Genomic DNA, 17,396 nt, shown 5'->3' on the forward strand with positions numbered 1-17,396 from the left:
ATGCTGGAAAAGGAAGCCAAATAGACGACAGCAGAGCGAAGAGGTGGATGGAGAGAGAGACAGGGGCTTAATAACTTCAGTCCTCAGTCCTAACCATTTATTTACTTATTTGATGATTTGGCTTATCTCCTGACTAAACTCTAGCTCCACAAGGGTAAGAATTATGTCTTGCTTTTGTCCATCATTGTCTCCATGGAGCCCAAGGCAGTGCCCACCAAATAGTGGGTGCCCCAGATGTATCTGAATGACTGAGAGTATTGATTCTACCAGCAGTGTCTGAGCTCACAGCATAACGATCATATTCATGAGACATCATTTCTCTCTGCAACTTTTGGAACGAGCTGCTTGAGTATATGAGGCTTGATTAAAATTGGAGGAAACTTAATCTCAGAGTCACATTTAACTTTGATATATAATGGGATATGTAATAATAATAATTTAGGTTATAATGGGTCTGGATTGAAACTGGGCAGGGATAATGCATTCTTTAAAATGTGTGTGGTGTCTGAGGCTCTATAATTTAATTTGACTTTAATATGTCTTTAAGCACATTGTCAGATTATAACTTGATTGATTACTCAGGGTCTAAAAATAGAGGATAATACAAGAGGTTAGCATCACCTACCCGTTAGCATTTCCTCAAAGGGATGAGTGTAAATCAGAGGAAGCACGTGCCTCCATCCTATCCAGTGCCACAGGCTGGGTAGCCCTGGTGCTGGGTGATGATTTCAGGATGAAATGACTTCTGAGCTGAAACGGCTGTCATTTGGGAGAGGCCGTTTGAGAGGGTTTCAGAGGGTCTCCATGACTGAAAGTCTGACCCTGTCCAGCCCCTGATAGGCATCCCCTAGGCACCCTGATTGCCAGATGCTTTTATTTGGCGTCCAGGGAAGCAAATCAAACAGTGGGATGGACTGTGTGGGAAGGAAAGGCGATTTGAGATTTCTCTAATTTTTTTCCTGGAAAATCCACTCATCTTTCATTGTGTCCTCACTTCCCTCTTAGTACCATAAAAATGGTTTATGTGTCCCCTCTGGACTCGGCCAATTCCTTAGAGAGCCTCAGGGGAGGGGCAGTACGAGAGAAAAGGATGCAACCTATGACAGTGCTCATGAAGGAAGGAGAGGTATTGACCTCTGACGGCTCGTATCCAGCCAGCAGGACGAATGAAATCTGGCAATTTCTGCCCACTTGGGGTAGGCGGAGTGCAGACCTAGAATTACGGGTGAGAGAAGGAAGCGAACATCTATGGACCATGTAGCTGTGTGCCGGGCATGGTAGTAGGTATTGCTCAAATAGGTATTTTCTGGTAGGGATTACTTGCTTCCCTAACAGGTCTTGGGTGACATGTGGTGTTACCTTAATAAGGTGCCATGAACCTGTTCTCTAGCTGAGGAACTAGGTTCTCATGGAAGCTGAGTGATTCCTAAGCCAATGAGTTAGAGAGGCAGCATCCATGTCCCAGATTGGCTCCGAAGTGCTAATGTCTTTCCTCCTGCCCTTACGCTGCTCTCCCCATAATCATCTATGAGATATGAAAGCAAGAGAAATATTTGCCCCAGCGTAATGGTGACGGCAGATCTGCTCCTGGGCCCCCTGCTTGCCTGTGATGGACAACCTTCAAGTCAGGAAGAATCAAGAGCTCATCTTCTGTGCCCCCTGAGCTTCCATCACGGACCCCTTTTGCTACCGCCGGGCCTCCTCTCCCCCGGCCTCCAGCTCTCTCGGGCTTCGCTCTGGCTCTGCCCACTTTGGTTCTTTGTGTGCTTCTTCCCAACCACGACTCTCTTCTCCCAGAAACTTTACTCACCTGAACCTCCTTTCTTGGGGTCTTGGGACGTCATTAGCTTGCTGATGTCCTTAACAAGCTCATTCAAGCCCAAGTATTAGTGGCAAAAGGCGTAATAGTTGGAATATGGGGAAGGGTCGCTAGTCCCCGACGCCCGTAAGACTCAGACAATGTTCTGTCTCATTCAGTGGGTTCTGACCCGAGCCTTCCATCATCCTCACTAGGGGATTGGTGGAAACCAGGGGTGGTGAAAAGAACTGTCTCTGGGGAGTTCCTGTCGTGGCACAGAGGAAATGAACCTGACAAGGAACCATGAGGTTGATCCCTGGCCTGGCTCAGTGGGTGAAGGATCTGGCACTGCCGGGAGCTGTGGTGTAGGTCGAAGATGAGGCTCAGATCCCACGTTGCTGTGGCTGTGGTGTAGGCCGGCGGCTACAGCTCTGATTGGACCCCTAGCCTGGGAACCTCCATATGCCGTGGGTGCGGCCCTAAAAAGACAAAACAAAAACAAAAACAAAACCGAAAGACAAAAGCAAACTATCTCTGTTCCCCCCTATGGAAATGTTCAGGATTCTGTCTTGCGAATCGTCACAGTTTACCACTCACTGTGCTCTGAAACGCCCATTCCCTGTGCCTGGGATGGTGTTACAATGACTGAGCATGTCCTGGTATCTGCCAGCGACGGCCCAGAGTTTAACTTCCAGGTGAATCCATATCATCCGTATTGCCAGAGATTCACACTTATCTCCTGGTCCTCTTGGGCTCTGCAGTGCAGACACCAGCATCCTTGGCTGAGACCCAGGGCCGCCTAGGGCTCCTGAGACTCTTTCTGACCTCAGAGTGATGTGCTGATAAAAGCAAAGTGTTTAAAGGGGCACCTGTCTTCTGTCGTATGGGGATTTTTCACTTGGTAAAATACACATCACATAAAATGTACCATTTTAATCAGTCGGTGGCTTTAAGTACAGTCACATTATTTTGCAACCATCGCATCGATCCATCTTTGGCGTGGTTTTGTCATCCCCCAAATTTCTGTGTCCATTAGAAAAATAACTCCCACCCACGCCCCCTTACTCCCTGGTAACTTCTGTCTTACTTTCTGTCTTTATGAGTTGGCTTCTTCTAGGTGCCGCATGTAAGTGGACTCATACAATATGTGTCCTGTGTCTGGCTTATTTCACAGAGCAGTTTTCAAGGCTCATCAGCAAGTATCAGAATTTCATTCCTATTTAATATGGAACCATATTACACTGTATGTATGTATGTACCACGTTTGTTTATCCATCCATGGACATTTGGCTTATTTCCATCTTGGCTATCGTGAATAATGTTGCCATGAGCAATGGTGTTTAAGTCTCTGGGTGAGCCCCTGATTTCAGTTCTTTTATGTGTACACCTAGGAGTGGAATTGGTGAATCATAAGGTGATTTTATGTTTATATTTTGAGGAACCACAAAATTGTTTTCTGCAACAGCTGCTCCATTTTATATCCCCACCAGTAGAGCATGATGGTTTCAACTGTGGATTGGTTTTTGGTTTGTTTCTTTGTTTTGGTTTTTTAAAATTAATGTATCTTTTTTTGGCTACACCCACAACATGCAGAAGTTCCGGGGCCAGGGGTCAAACCCAAGCCACAGCAGTAACCAGAGCCACAGCAGTGACAATGCCAGGTCCTGAACCCACTGAGCCACAAGAGAACTCCTTTGTTTTGTTTTTTATTAGGAAGAGAAGCCCTTCCCATTGCACAGAGATTATGCCATCTTTTTTTTTTTTTTTTTCCTTTTCTTTTCATGGCTTCACTTGCAGCATCTGGACGTTCTTGGGCTAGGGGTAAAATCACAGCTACAGCTGCTGGCCTATGCCACAGCCACAGGAACACTAGATCCAAGCCGCATCTGCGACCTACGCTGCAACTTGTGGCAACCCTGGATCCTTAACCCACGGAGCGAGGCCAGAAATCAAACCTGCATCCTCACAGACACTATGTTGGGTTCTTAACCTTCTGAGCCACAATGGGAACTCCAAGATCATGCCATCTTGAGTTCTCCTGTTGGCATGTCATTTACCCGTTACCTCATGCAATGGCTATTTATCAAATATCTGCAAAGTGCTAGGCATTGTACTAGGTACTTTTATCCCTGTTGGATAAAAGAAACATGGATTCAGAGTCCCCTTGTGGCTCAGCAGGTTAAGGATCTAGTGTTGTCACTGCTTCTGGTTGCTGCATGCCACAGGTGCAGCCGAGGAAAGAAAAAAAAGAAACACAGGTTCCGTCATCACAGTGCTTATTACTATTTAGTTAAAGAGACAAGAAAGAAAGCAAAATTACGCACTACTACAAATTGTGATAAAGGTCTCTGGAGACATGAGCAGGCACAGTGGTAAAGACTAATTGTAACAGCGTGGAATTTTATTTGCTATTTCAGGAAACAGTATAGTGTAAGGAATTAAAATATGAACTTTGAGGCCTGACAAGATTAATATTAGCTCTGCTTTTTCTAGACCTTTTGACCCAAGTTGCTTAAATCTCTCTGTGCCTCAGTTCCTGAACTATAAAATGAAGAAAACAATACTAGAACTTGCTTCAAGGGGTTATTGTGAAGATTACGTGATAGGTCCATGTAGAGCATTTGGAATGCTGCCCATGTGCCTGTACAGCAAGTGCTTAGTAAATGTACGAATTTCATATGTGCTCTGTGTAGACTACCCATCGTGCTTACAACCATCCCACCCTTGGACTCTTCGGCCGCTTATTCATGTTGTGACCCAATAACAACACACGGGGGCCCCGCTTCTGCTCCCAATGCCCTTGACCGCATACACCTGTCCTTCCGGGTCCAGAGCCAAGGGACCTCCTCTCGTGGCCGGTCTCTAGCTTCCCATCAAAGTCTCTGCCCACATTCTCCCTTCTTTAAGCCAGGAGGCTGTGGTGTGAGAATAGAGGCTTTGAAACTAGGCACACATCTCTCTCAATGAGATGATCTTAGACAAATGTCTTACTGCTCTGAGCCTCAGGGTTCCCCTCTGTGAGCTCAGTGGGAGTTTGTGTGATGATTGCAGATAATGCCTCTGAAGTGCCCGTGTCAGCATCTGGACCAGGGTAGCCAAAATCAATCAATGAATCAATCACTACTTTCTCTAGAAATATCTTTTTTTAGGGTGAAAAAATATGTAATTATATGATAATTATAAAGCATATACATATATAATTATTTTTAAAATGTATATATTATAATCACATGTCTATACTATGTATTATTCTATATTACGTATGTGTACATTTATATGTGTGTGTGTATGTATTTAGAATTTCCGGCTGGACTCAGTTGAGATGATCGCAGTTTGGTAGCAGCAGCCAGAGCATCAGAATGAGGAGCCGGCCGAACGTATGCCTTCTTCTCCCCATCAGGCTTGGTCAGGGTGTGGACCGTGGCCTCGTCAGGGTCGTAGAGCTTCTCCACAGCTTGGCGGACCTGGTGCTTGGTGGCCTCAACATCCACGGTGAACAGCAAGCGTGTTGTTGTCTCTCTGGCTGCCCGGGGGTCGGGGAGGGCCTCGACAATGGTGTAGCAGTCAAGCCTGTTTCTCTGGGGTGCCCTTCCAAGGATATTTGAACCGCCTTCAAGGCTAGAGAGGCTTGGGATCTCAGAAGGCAGGTGACGGATGGATCTTTTTTGTGTGTTGCTGTGGACACCACCTTGCAGCACAGCTTTCTTGGCCTTGAGAGTGTTGGCTTGGGTTTTAGCTTTGGTGGTGGTAGGGGGGGACAGGGGTTTCCCTTCCTCACTTCTGTCACCATCTTCCTGTAAAGCTAGAAATATCTTGAATAAAATCGATAAGATGGGAGTTCCCATTGTGGCTCAGCAAGTTACAAACCCACCTAGTATCCATGAGGATGCAGGTTCGATCTCTGGCCTCCCTCAGTGGATTAAGGATCCGGCGTTGCCATGAGCTGTGGTGTGGGTTGCAGATGTGGCTCGGATCCCACGTTGCTGTGGCTGTGGTATAGGCCAGCTCCAATTTGATCCTTTCTGGGAATTTCCATATGCTGAAGGTGTGGCCTTAAAAGCAAAAATAAATAAATAAAATAAAATAAAATAAAATAAAATTGATAAGAGCATTTACAATGCTGTCCTGTTAAACTGATGCTTATTTAGTAGAAGTTTTTAAACTGGGTAGTTAAAGGTTAATTGATTAAATATGATGCCTATCACATACCAGTTTAACTTTAGGCTCTTGATCAGGAATGTGAAACCCATTGAAGTGTACCTTCAAGACAATCTGGTACAATGTAAAGCTGTTATTAAAATATAAATAATGCCACCTTTCACGGTGTAGTTTATTGCCTACATATACATTTTAATAAGACTTGGCTAGGTATGGGCCAAACAAATGATTCTCTAACAGGAGGAATTCTAGGTTTCCTAGTAGGCGAGGAGTCAGCCACTATGGCCTGCAGCCTGCTTTTATAAATAGTGACTTCTTTGAACACAGCTATGCCCACTTGTGTAGGTATTGCCTGTGTTGGCCTTTGTGCTACAAAAAGGCAGAGTTGAGTAGTTTTAACAGAGACTGTGTGGCCCACAAAGTCATCTGCAATATCTTCTATCTGCCCTCTTTTCCAGAAAAAGTTTGCCAACCCCTTTGCAGGCCAAGAGGGGAAACATTTGAGCCCAAAGCCTTTTGGCAGCAGCCTTCAAACTGTATGTGTGGCCTCTAACATATATGTGCTGTCCCTGCTGTTTGTGCGTAGCGTCACTGTCCTGGAGCACCTCTGATGTTTCCATAGGAAAGGCTGTCAATGGCATTTCCCGATAGACTTAGCTCAACGTTGCTGTATGCAGGTAGACCTAATTGTTGTAATAAGACCCAGTAGTTTAGTGGCATGAATAAGGAAGCGCATGTCTTGCTCAGCAAACCAGCCTGTGCGGATGTCCCAGGATGTCATTTCTTGGGACTCAAGCTCCTCTAGCGGCTCTGCTGTATTAGCGGCTGTTGTCCTCTGTGGGGTCCAGGTTGAGTCATCACATCCGCTTCCAGCAGTTGGAAAGGAAAGGAAGACATGGAAGAATGTGATGTGTGTGTGACCAGAAATGGCACATGTCACTTCTGCTCACACGCCACAGGTTAGAAATTGGCCATATGGCAACACCTAATGATTAAGGGAGCCTGAGAAGAAGAGAGAAGTTTTGTCTCTCTCGTAGTAGGTAGGGAGGAATTCTCCACGGGTCTCCAGGGTCCTCTAGCAACTCACTGGCCTAAGATCAGCAGAGATAGTTTGGTGCCAGAGTGCGGTAGAACCTAGCAGAATACACTGCCCTGATTCTAGCAACCCGGTCCCCACATACCTCTCCCTAATACTTCTGCTCTGTCAACCCCGAAGCTCCTTTTGCTTTCTATCATTTGACTTTCTCTTTTTATCAGTATGGATAATTAATTCCTAGCAGGACATCTAGCTCTTGCAGCCCTAAGAATGATGATAATAAAAAAAAAAAAAAGAGGTAAGCACTGTTATTGTCCCCATACCACCGATAAAGAAGCTAAGATACAGAACAATGAAGGAAGCGACCCACGGTTAACGCTGGTCACAGATGGTTCTTAAAAAGAGATATTTTAATCTCTCTTCCATCCCTTTTACTGGGTGGGGATTTGATTCCTGAATCTGGCCCATGAGCATGCTGTGAGATATTACCCTTGCTAAATTAGCGACCTTCATTTGTCAAGGAATTCTTTTTGTTTTGCATTGGCAGAAATATTCTTCCCTGTTTGCCTTTTAATTTCATTTATGCAGAGTTGGTTTTGTTTTTCCTCATGGATGGAAGTTTTATACTTTTATGAAGTAAAACCTGCTGATCTTTTTCTTTATGATGTTTTTCTCTTTGCATCTAGGCTTAAAAAAAAAAATCCTCCTTTGCGAATGGTGATAAATATTTAATGAGATCTTCCAGTTTTCCAATGTTTGATTTTTTTAAAATTATTATTTACTCTCATCCATCTTTAATTGCTTTTGTCTGTGGCAAAATGAAGATTCCCATTATATTGAGATTTGACTCTACCAGACAAAATGTTTATTTCAATCAGGTTTAAATAGAGAAAGTTAATACTGACCCCCCCATTCCAGACATCTATACCCTCTTGAGAGTGGTAAGAGGCATTAATACAAGGCTAGGGAGGGTCGAGACAGGGGGTTGATTATCATAGGCAGGTGAGTTTATTTTGCTGCCAAAGCAGGTGTAGTGGGTGCTGCTGGCTCACTGGCCACACGTCTTCTGGCTCGTGCACCCATCCCCCAGGTGCTGTGGGTTTTGGCTGCTCAGCATTCACAGCTGTATCTTTCCCCAGAGAGGTGCCCTCAGCCCAAAGGGAGCCACTCCACCCAGGAAATGACCCTTACCCCCTGTCATAACCAGCAGCCAATGACCCATGGACACGGAATACAAAAGGCCGGCCCCCTGGCCTCAAGGTGTGATCACCTCTGAGATGGGGTTTATCCTGCAGAGCTTCCTGTGGAACCATCCTGAAGTTCACCACCAGCTAAGACCCTCCCTTTGCTTAGCTCCTCCTCCTGCCCTCCCTCCTCCTCCCCCATCCCTTTTCCCTGCGTGGCCTCCTTCTTTCAGTCGTGCTCCCCCACCCCGATCTCAGACTCTGCTTCTGGGGAAGGTGACCTGAGACGGTGAGAACGTCTGACTGCCTTTAACTAACTTTCTAATATGTATCATTTATCATCTAACACATATATCAAACATGTTTTACCAACTTGGTAGCCCTTATAGACTCAAGGTCAAATGTTCTTTGAGAGTTTATTTTGTTTTTTTTTTTTTTGTCTTTTTCGTCTTTTTAGGGCCGCACCCTCAGCATATGGAGGTTCCCAGGCTAGGGGTTGAATCAGGAGCTGTAGCCGCCGGCCTACACCACAGCCACAGCAACGCGGGATCCCAGCCTCCTCTGCGACCTACACCACAGCTCACGGCAACGCTGGATCCTTAACCCACTGAGCGAGGCCAGGGATCGAACCGGAGTCCTCATGGATACTAGTCGGGTTCGTTAACCACTGAGCCATGACAGGAGCTCCTGTTCAAGAGTTTAAGCAAATGTGCAATATGCATCGTTAACTCTATTGGAGAATTTTTTACCCTTACGTGTTGAAACTGTAAGTGATCAGGATTATTGGCAGTAGGAATTTTTGAACTTAAGATATTTGAGCCACCTGGATGATGCTTATTGTTCCTTGTTTTTCTGAGGTTTCTGGGGGTGTCCGCGTGCTCTAATCCCCTCTCATCACTGTACTGAGAAAAGTGACAGAACCTCAGGGTTTGGAATTCTCTGCGTCCTTTTGTCCAGGAGGTTTGCCCCTCAAGCCTCACCATGAAATACCATTTAGGGAGCTCCCATTGTGGTGCAACAGGCTTGTTGGTGTCTTGGGAACACTGGGACTTGGGTTCAATTCCCGGCCTGGCACCATGGGTTCGGGATCTGGCGTTACTGCAGCTTGGGCCTGGGTCAAGACTGCAGCTTGGAACTGATCCCTGGCCCGGGAATTCCATGTGCCCACTGGGTGGCTGAAAATAAATAAATAAATGCTATTTAGCCTGTGAGCTATAGTCCTTTTAGTTTCAGTCAAAGAGGAATAAAAATATTTCCACAGTGTAGGAATTCATTTCCTTCTTCCGATTGGACCCAGTGCTGTCTGTGGAATTATACCTCCCTCCCCACACACTGATTACTTTCCAAGGCAAGACCACGTGGAGCTCAGCTTTTCATTTGCTTTTCCGTTCCCAGCTTGGCCTCGAAGGGGTTTGATTATTCTCTACCGCCCCTCTGAAGAAGCAGAGACGCCGTGACTCAATGGAAGCGAGAAGGCCAGGTTTCATGCTTGGAATCGCACGTCCTAAAGGTACGGTCGAGCCATCCTAACCCCAGTGGCACCTCAAGCTGTGTCTGCACCTCGATCTGTGTCTGCAGGCATGTGACTCGGCTGCTTGTGTTTGTGTCATGGAACTGTCAAGCAGCGTCTCTACATTCTGTCTCACTCCGGTGGTTTATTAGGAATGAATACTGTAGGCACTCGGGTTTGAAAATGAACTCATCACTCCAGGGCCTTGCTTTGGGTTCTCCTCTCTGTTCAAACAGAACACCTGGAAGATGGTTCAGTGCTTATTTGTGTTTTTAATTTAGATTGTTTCTCTTTCCCTAAGATCTCTAGGGTCCTGTTCAAAAACCTTCCTAAGCAGCAGCCTGGAGAAACGTTAAGGGCTGTGGGAAAGAGGGGAGGGAGCTAGGGAAGGAGACGGGTCAAGGAAGCAAGGCTGCTGATTTTCTGGGCTTGGCGAAGGACCTGAGCCTTATTTTTCCAGGGCTGGGCATTTCTCCCAGTCTGGACCTCTCCCCACTGCTGCTCATCCTCCAATCCACGGAGCTGTGCAAAGAGAAGGTTCTGAAAAAAGCATCCACATGGGCTTCGGAGTTAGTTACACCTGGCTTTGAATCTGTCATTTTTATCTATGGATCTTCGGAAAGTGACTTCAATGCTGTTATATCTTGTGAGGTGCAGTGTATCATCTGGTCTTTGTCTCAGGAGGGTTCATGTTAGATGGACTTTTTCCAAAGCCAGTTAGATGAAGACATTTTCCTAAACACACAGGTACCTCTGACATGAACTACTTGGCTGCTGTGGTTTCTGTGGAAGGAAAAAAAAAAACGGGCCATCTGGGCATCTTACCCTGAGCACAAGTCATTCACCCTGTCAAGGGCACCTGCCTCAACACTGGCGTCCCAGGGTTGTCATTAGGGTCAAATGAAGTAGCCGGTGCTTTAGGTACTATTCTTTTTTTTTTTTTTTTGTCTTTTGTCTTTTTGTTGTTGTTGTTGCTATTTCTTGGGCCGCTCCCAAGGCATATGGAGGTTCCCAGGCTAGGGGTTGAATCGGAGCTGTAGCCACCAGCCTACGCCAGAGCCACAGCAACGCGGGATCCGAGCTGCGTCTGCAACCTACACCACAGCTCACGGCAACGCCGGATCGTTAACCCACTGAGCAAGGGCAGGGACCGAACCCGCAACCTCATGGTTCCTAGTCGGATTCGTTAACCACTGCGCCACGACGGGAACTCCATAGGTACTATTCTTACTAGCATCTCCGTGGTTGAGATGTGTAATCTGAGGCCCAGAAAAATTAACTTGCCTCTCACACAGCTAGTAATTGACATAGCTAGGATTTGAACCCAGGCCACCAGAGATCCAAATTCTAAGTAAATAGTAAAACTAAAATTAAATTATGGGACTATGTTATTTTCTCTTCTATGTAAAGTTTATTAATTATTTTGCATCAAGGCAGGTTTCTTAGAATTAAAAAAAAGAGGAAGTCCGCTGACATTTTTTTCTTAATATTTCTCTCAAAATGGTATGACAGCAGGATACACAATATTTCATACTCAAATTTCCCAACATGACCCAAATAAGAACATTTTTACAAAATTATTTGAGGGCTTCATCGGTTTTCCCAAGGGCCTCTCCTAAGCCTCTGCTATTCAAGTAATTTTCCTTTGAAGTGCCTGTGCAATTGCTTTGATTGTATTTGCCTTGCAGACCCACCCAATTAAGAGGAGGTACTCTGGCAAAATGAGACATAAGAGGACATAGACCAGCATCAAGAGGAGAAATGTTTTTTGAGTGGACACTAATTTGATATTAGCGAATATGTTTATCTTAAGATGACCTTTGCTTTCCTATGTAACCTGGCAGCCAATAGCAGGGACTTGGGTGATGAAGGCTGAGCTAATGAGAAGCCTCTGGCGTTTCACAGACACTAAATGTCCTGGGCTTTTTCTCAAGAATGGCTATAGCCTAGCTGATTTGATAAGGGTGTTTGATTTGAATGATTGAGGCAGGCAGATTGTAAGGTGGCCCCAGTGATCTTTGCCTCCAAGTACCCATGCTCTTATGTCATTATCTCCCCTTGAGTGTGGGTAGGTCCTGTGATTTGCCTCTAACCATCAGGTAATGGGATTTTAGGATTACTTGTCCATCCGTGGATTACATAAGATTTTAACGCCCATCATCCCAACATACCCTCTTCCCTGCTGACTTGGATGAAGCAAGTGGCCACATTCTGAGCCTCCCTTTAGAGAGGCCTGCGTGGCAGAAACGGAGGGCAACTTCCCATTGACAGCCAGCAAGGAACTGGGAGCCTCAGTCCAACAACCCTCAAAGAGCTGAATTCTGCCAACAGTCACGTAAGCTGATAAGTGGATCCTTCCCCAGTCAACCCTTGAGCCAAGATGGCAGCCCTGGCCAAGCCTGTGCTTGCAGATTGCAGGTGAGACCCTGGAGCGGACACCCAGCAAAGCCCTGCCTTGCCTGGACCCCTGATTCGCAGAAACTACAAGATGATAAGTGTGTGTTGTCCTAAGTGTCTAAATTTGAAGCTATTTGTGATCCAGCAGTAGATGATTAGCAATACAATTACACAGTCAAAATCAGTGGGTCATTTTTTTCCAGAATTTATTGAGAGGATCCCATGGGCAGAACCCTACACCGGCTCTGGAGATACTGTTGTGACCAAGAGAGAAGATGGAACTTCATGGAGCTTAAAATCTAATGCAATGGATGGCTGTGATACTGGGATTTTTAAAATTGAGATATAGTTGAGGTACAAGATTATATCAGTTCTAGGTATACAACATAGGGATTCATAATTTTAATTTTAATTATTTCTTTATTTATTTATTTTTGCTCTTTAGGGCCTCACTTGAGGCATATGGAGGTTCCCAGGCTAGAGGTCCAATCAGAGCTACAGCTGCTGGCCTACACCACAGCCACAGCAACGCCAGATCCTTTACCCACTGAGTGAGGCCAGGGATGGAACCCTCAACCTCATGGTTCCTAGTCAGATTCGTTTCTGCTGCACCACGACGGGAACTCCTGATTTATAATGTTTAAAGGCTATACACTATTTATATTTATTATAAAATACTGGCTACAGGAGGAGTTGCTGTCATGGCGCAGCGGAAGTGAATCTGACTAGGAACCATGAGGTTGTGGGTTCGATCCCTGGCCTTGCTCAGTGGGTTAAGGATCCGGCATTGACGTGAGCTGTGGCGTAGGTTGCAGATGCAGCTCGGATCTAGCGTTGCTGTGGCTGTGGTGTGGACCGGAAGCTATAGCTCCAATTCAACCCCTAGCCTGGGAACCTCCATATGCTGCAGGACCGGCCCTAAAAAGCAAAACACACACACACACACACACACACACACACACACATAAATACTGTCTACATTCCCTGTGTAGTACAATATATCTCAGTAGCTTATTTTATACATAATAGTTTGTACGCTTAATCCTCTCCCCCTCTCTTGCGTCTCTCCCCTTCCCTGTCCCCACTGATAACTACTAGTTTGTTCTGTCAGTTGTTTTAATTTGTAGATTCCACATATAAGGGATATCATACAGCATGTGTTTTTTTCTGTCTGACCTACTTCACTTAGCATAATAGCCTCCAAATCCATCGGTGTTGTGGCAAATAGCAAAATTTCTCTTTTTCATGGCTGACTGGTATTTCATTACATATATATGCCCCATATCTTCCTTATCTATTCATCTGCGGATGCTACTTAGGTTGCTTCCATCACCCGGCAATTGTAAATGATGCTGCTGTGAACAGTGGGGTGCGTGTGTGTGATACTGTCGTTTCTGTTAAGAAATGCGTATTTGGTCTTCCTCCCTGGTTCTCAGCCCAGAGCTCCTAAAGCCCTGGGAGTCTCTTGAATGAGAGGAGAGTTTTTGCTACTCTTAAGGAACCCCTTCCGAGCACACCTGTACTTTTACTAATGAGGTGACTTAGGATAGGGCCCCTAGAGAGCTTCGGGATGGGGCTGGGTGCCAGGAAAACCACTTGAATAGAAGGTTGGAACTTTCAGTTCCACTCACTCTGGAAGGGGAAGGTGGGGGCATGCCTTCCTGTTATAAAAATTCCGCCTCCTAAAAACTGTTGAGGAGTTCCGGCTGTGGCACTACGGGATTGGCAGCATCTTGGGACCTCTGAGATGGAGGTTCGAGCCCTGGCCTGGCACAGTGGGTTAAGGATCCTGCATTGCTGCAGCTGTGGCTTAGGTCGCAACTGTGGCTCGGATCTGATCCCTCGTCCAGGAACTCCATATGCCATGGGGCAGCCAACACAGACAAATAGACTGTTGGTGGATACATTTCCATGCCAGGAAGGCGGTGCACCCCAGTTCCACTGGAACAGAAGCTCTTGAGCTCTGACCTCTTCCCCTGGCTGTTCATCTGTATCCTCTATAATACCCTTCATGATAAACTAGTAACCATAAGCAGTTACTTCTCTGAGTTGTGTGAGCTGCTCTGGCAGATTAATCAACCTGAGGAGGGGGGTGAGGACTTTTGACTGATACCTGGTCAGCCAGAGGCAGAGGTGATGACCTAGACTCGTGGGTGGCCTCTGGAGTGGGGTAGTCATGCAGGATGGAGCCCTCTCCGCAGGTGGATAGTGTCAGGATTGAGTTGAATTCGTAGGACACTCTCAGTCTAGAATTGCTTGGTGTTGGAAACAACCCATCGGAATGACATTAAGCAAATAATTATTACGCGGCCTCTGCACTCTGACACTAGCATCAGAATTCAGGTCAATAACCAAGATAACTAATTGGATAATTATAGATGACTACTATTGAACATTCTGGTGAATTTTTTCAGCAAAGCCCCCGTAGAAAACCTACCTTTAAGTCACACAGTTTCTCGTAGACGGACAGAAGCCCCCATAGAAAACCTACCTTTAAGTCACACAGTTTCTTGTAGACGGACAGAAGGCCACTACTCCTTGTGAAATGAGGAAACGCTCACTCTCTCCCCACAGGACAAACCCGAAGTCCTAGTAGCTGCTGAATCTGGCTCCACGTCCAGGATTCCTGAGTCATGGGCGTCCTTCCTCAAGTTTAGTAACAAGCTCATTTTGTTACTCTGTAATCTCTGGACTAAGTTTTAAGGTTAACCAGCCGGAGTACAGTCTATAAAATTGTAGGGGAAAAGCAAAAGGAAACAAAATGGAGAATCAGTTAACTACATAAAGACTTACTTGATAAAGCAAGGAAGACAATCATAGCAAACATCTTCCGGGCAAAAATACATTTACATACTTATATCTCATAATAACCCCAAGAACTACCATTGTGCAAAGGGGGGAAATTGAGTGAAAGAGAATGTAAAAACTTGCCTACGATCTTCAGCAATAAACTGAGATTTGAACCCATGTAGTCTAACTTCCAGTTCTGGGCACTTAACCACTTCACTACCCTCCTAGCCATGAGCATCCTTGCTTCCATCATAGTCACAGAGGCACCACTGCTGTGTATAACATCCTTCCTCCAGCAGCCACTTCCTGTCCCTTTAGTCTGCGGTAAGCATCTCAGCTGACGAGAGTTCTTAACTTGGTGTCTGGACTCTGTCTGTCGGGGTTTGAATCCACTCTCGAGCGCTGTGTCAGAGAGTTCCCTGATGGTCTAGTGGTTCCACTGGACCACTTGGCACGTTCACTGCTGTGGCCTGTGTTCAGTCCCTAGTCCCGGAACTGAGATCCCACATCCAGCTGCTGCACACCATGCCCAAAAAAAGGAGCTGTGTCAACTTGGGTAAATTGCTTAACCTCTCTGTGCCTCAATTTCCTCATCCATACATGGGAGAAAATAGTTCCAATGTCATGGGATTATTATGAAGATGAAACGAATTAATACGTACAAAGCATATTTGGGTGTATTATTTCAGATGAAGGACAATTCCCCTTAAATCTTCCCACCATAATAAGATTCATGTCACTGGTCAGGGACTCAGAGTGACGATTCTGCTAGTACTTGGGCTACAGCTAAGCTCCCAAGAACTGGAAATAACTATGAAAGGGATCAAGGTTCCACTAGCATCCCTGTGAATGATCCCCTATCATTGTCTGTGAATGAGCCCCGTAGCACCTGTTTTCCATAAACTTCCTTCCACCCACCAGAGAACAGCAGGTGGCATTTGGAGCCTCAGGGGTTCACATCAGCTAGAAGATGATAAAAACCATCCTGAAAGGCCCATCTAAGCCCTTTTCCCAGGGCCCAATTACCCTGGTAAGTGGCCCTCATACATTAATTAATTGTTTTTTTAGGGCCACACCCACAGCATATGGAGGTTCCCAGACTAAGGGTCGAATCAGAGCTGTAGCTGCTGGCCCAAACCACAGCCACAGCAATGCAATTCTGGATCTGACTGCGTCTGCAACCTACACCACAGCTCATGGCAATGCTGGATCCTTAACCCACTGAGCAAGGCCAGGGAGTGAACCTGCGTCCTCTTAGATGCTAGTCAGATTTGTTTCCATTGAGCCATGATGGGAACTCCTGTACATTTATTAAAGGAAAAGAGAAAGACATCAGGATAGACTCTGGTGCCACTGCTGGCTTGATCGTCAAGAGAATCTGGTCTCCCTTTTATCCGAGGGGCTTTGGGTCTCGCAGGTGACTCACGTCTGGGAACTGGGTAAAGGACTCCGTCTCTCCATCATCATGACAGAAGTCAGTCCCCTGTTCCCCAGACTTAGCTTTTGTTGCTGTTGTTACTGCTGTTACACAAATTCAGTAACACTTGGCTAACCAAGTATTTTTGCCCCAAAGACCCTACAATTAGGCACCCTCAGGTATCCCTAAGAGTCAAATAACCCCTAAGCCTTCTGCTTATTTCAGGAATCAGGACCCACTGTAAAGACTAAAACTGCCCTTATTCCTTCAGGAAGCCTTTTCCCATGGAAATATCTCCCGCTATTGCCCCTGACCTTCAGAGGGCAAATGATTTTCAGGAAACCTCACACTCCTCTTGTTGGTGTGTTTTTTTCTGAAGCTGAATGAGTAGATCAGGTGTTATAAAAGGTATTATCAATCTACTCTCATATTCCTGTCTCCTTAAGTCTTCAGATTCCCTTCTGTACCTTCCATCAAGAACTGTGTGCCTCTGAACTTGATGAGAACAGGAACTTCATGAGCTCAGGCCAGAATGGAGACTCAGTTTCAGACCACGGGGCAAGAAGTTGACACCTCTTCCAGTTGTTCAGTCTAGCACACTGAATCCAGAATGTTTGGTGAGGGCGCCCATAAGATGAGCTTGATCTGATCTAAAACCATGGCCCTCTCTTCCTAACACCCTCAGAATACTTCTCCACTTCCATGGCTTGTGCTTAGGTTGGAAAAGGCATTTCCAGATTCACGGCGAGGTGAAGAGAAGAGTTTATTGAGATGAGAAACGCTGCTAGTGCAGTGGGATGACTTCCTGATGAGCAGGGAGAATCGACCCCCGTGGAAATTGGCTGCTTCTTTTGATAGCCAGAGGGTAAGGGAAAGGGTGGTGGGGCTTTGCTGGGGGTCTGCAACTCTCCTCTTTCCTGGTAAGAGCCTGCTTGGGTAAGCCGCCTCTTCATTGAGAGAAAGCGCTTCCTGGGGCAGACTTCTTCCTTATTGGAAGATGAGGCAGGCCTGTCATGAGCATGAGCTCCAAGTTTTGTATGGCAGCTTCAGGTTTTGTGTTTGTGCTGATATGTTGCAGCTTGTGTTCCACACCCACAATCCCGTGA

The sequence above is a fragment of the Phacochoerus africanus genome, chromosome 7, assembly GCF_016906955.1.
Source record: "Phacochoerus africanus isolate WHEZ1 chromosome 7, ROS_Pafr_v1, whole genome shotgun sequence".
NCBI classification, from domain to species: Eukaryota; Metazoa; Chordata; class Mammalia; order Artiodactyla; family Suidae; genus Phacochoerus; species Phacochoerus africanus.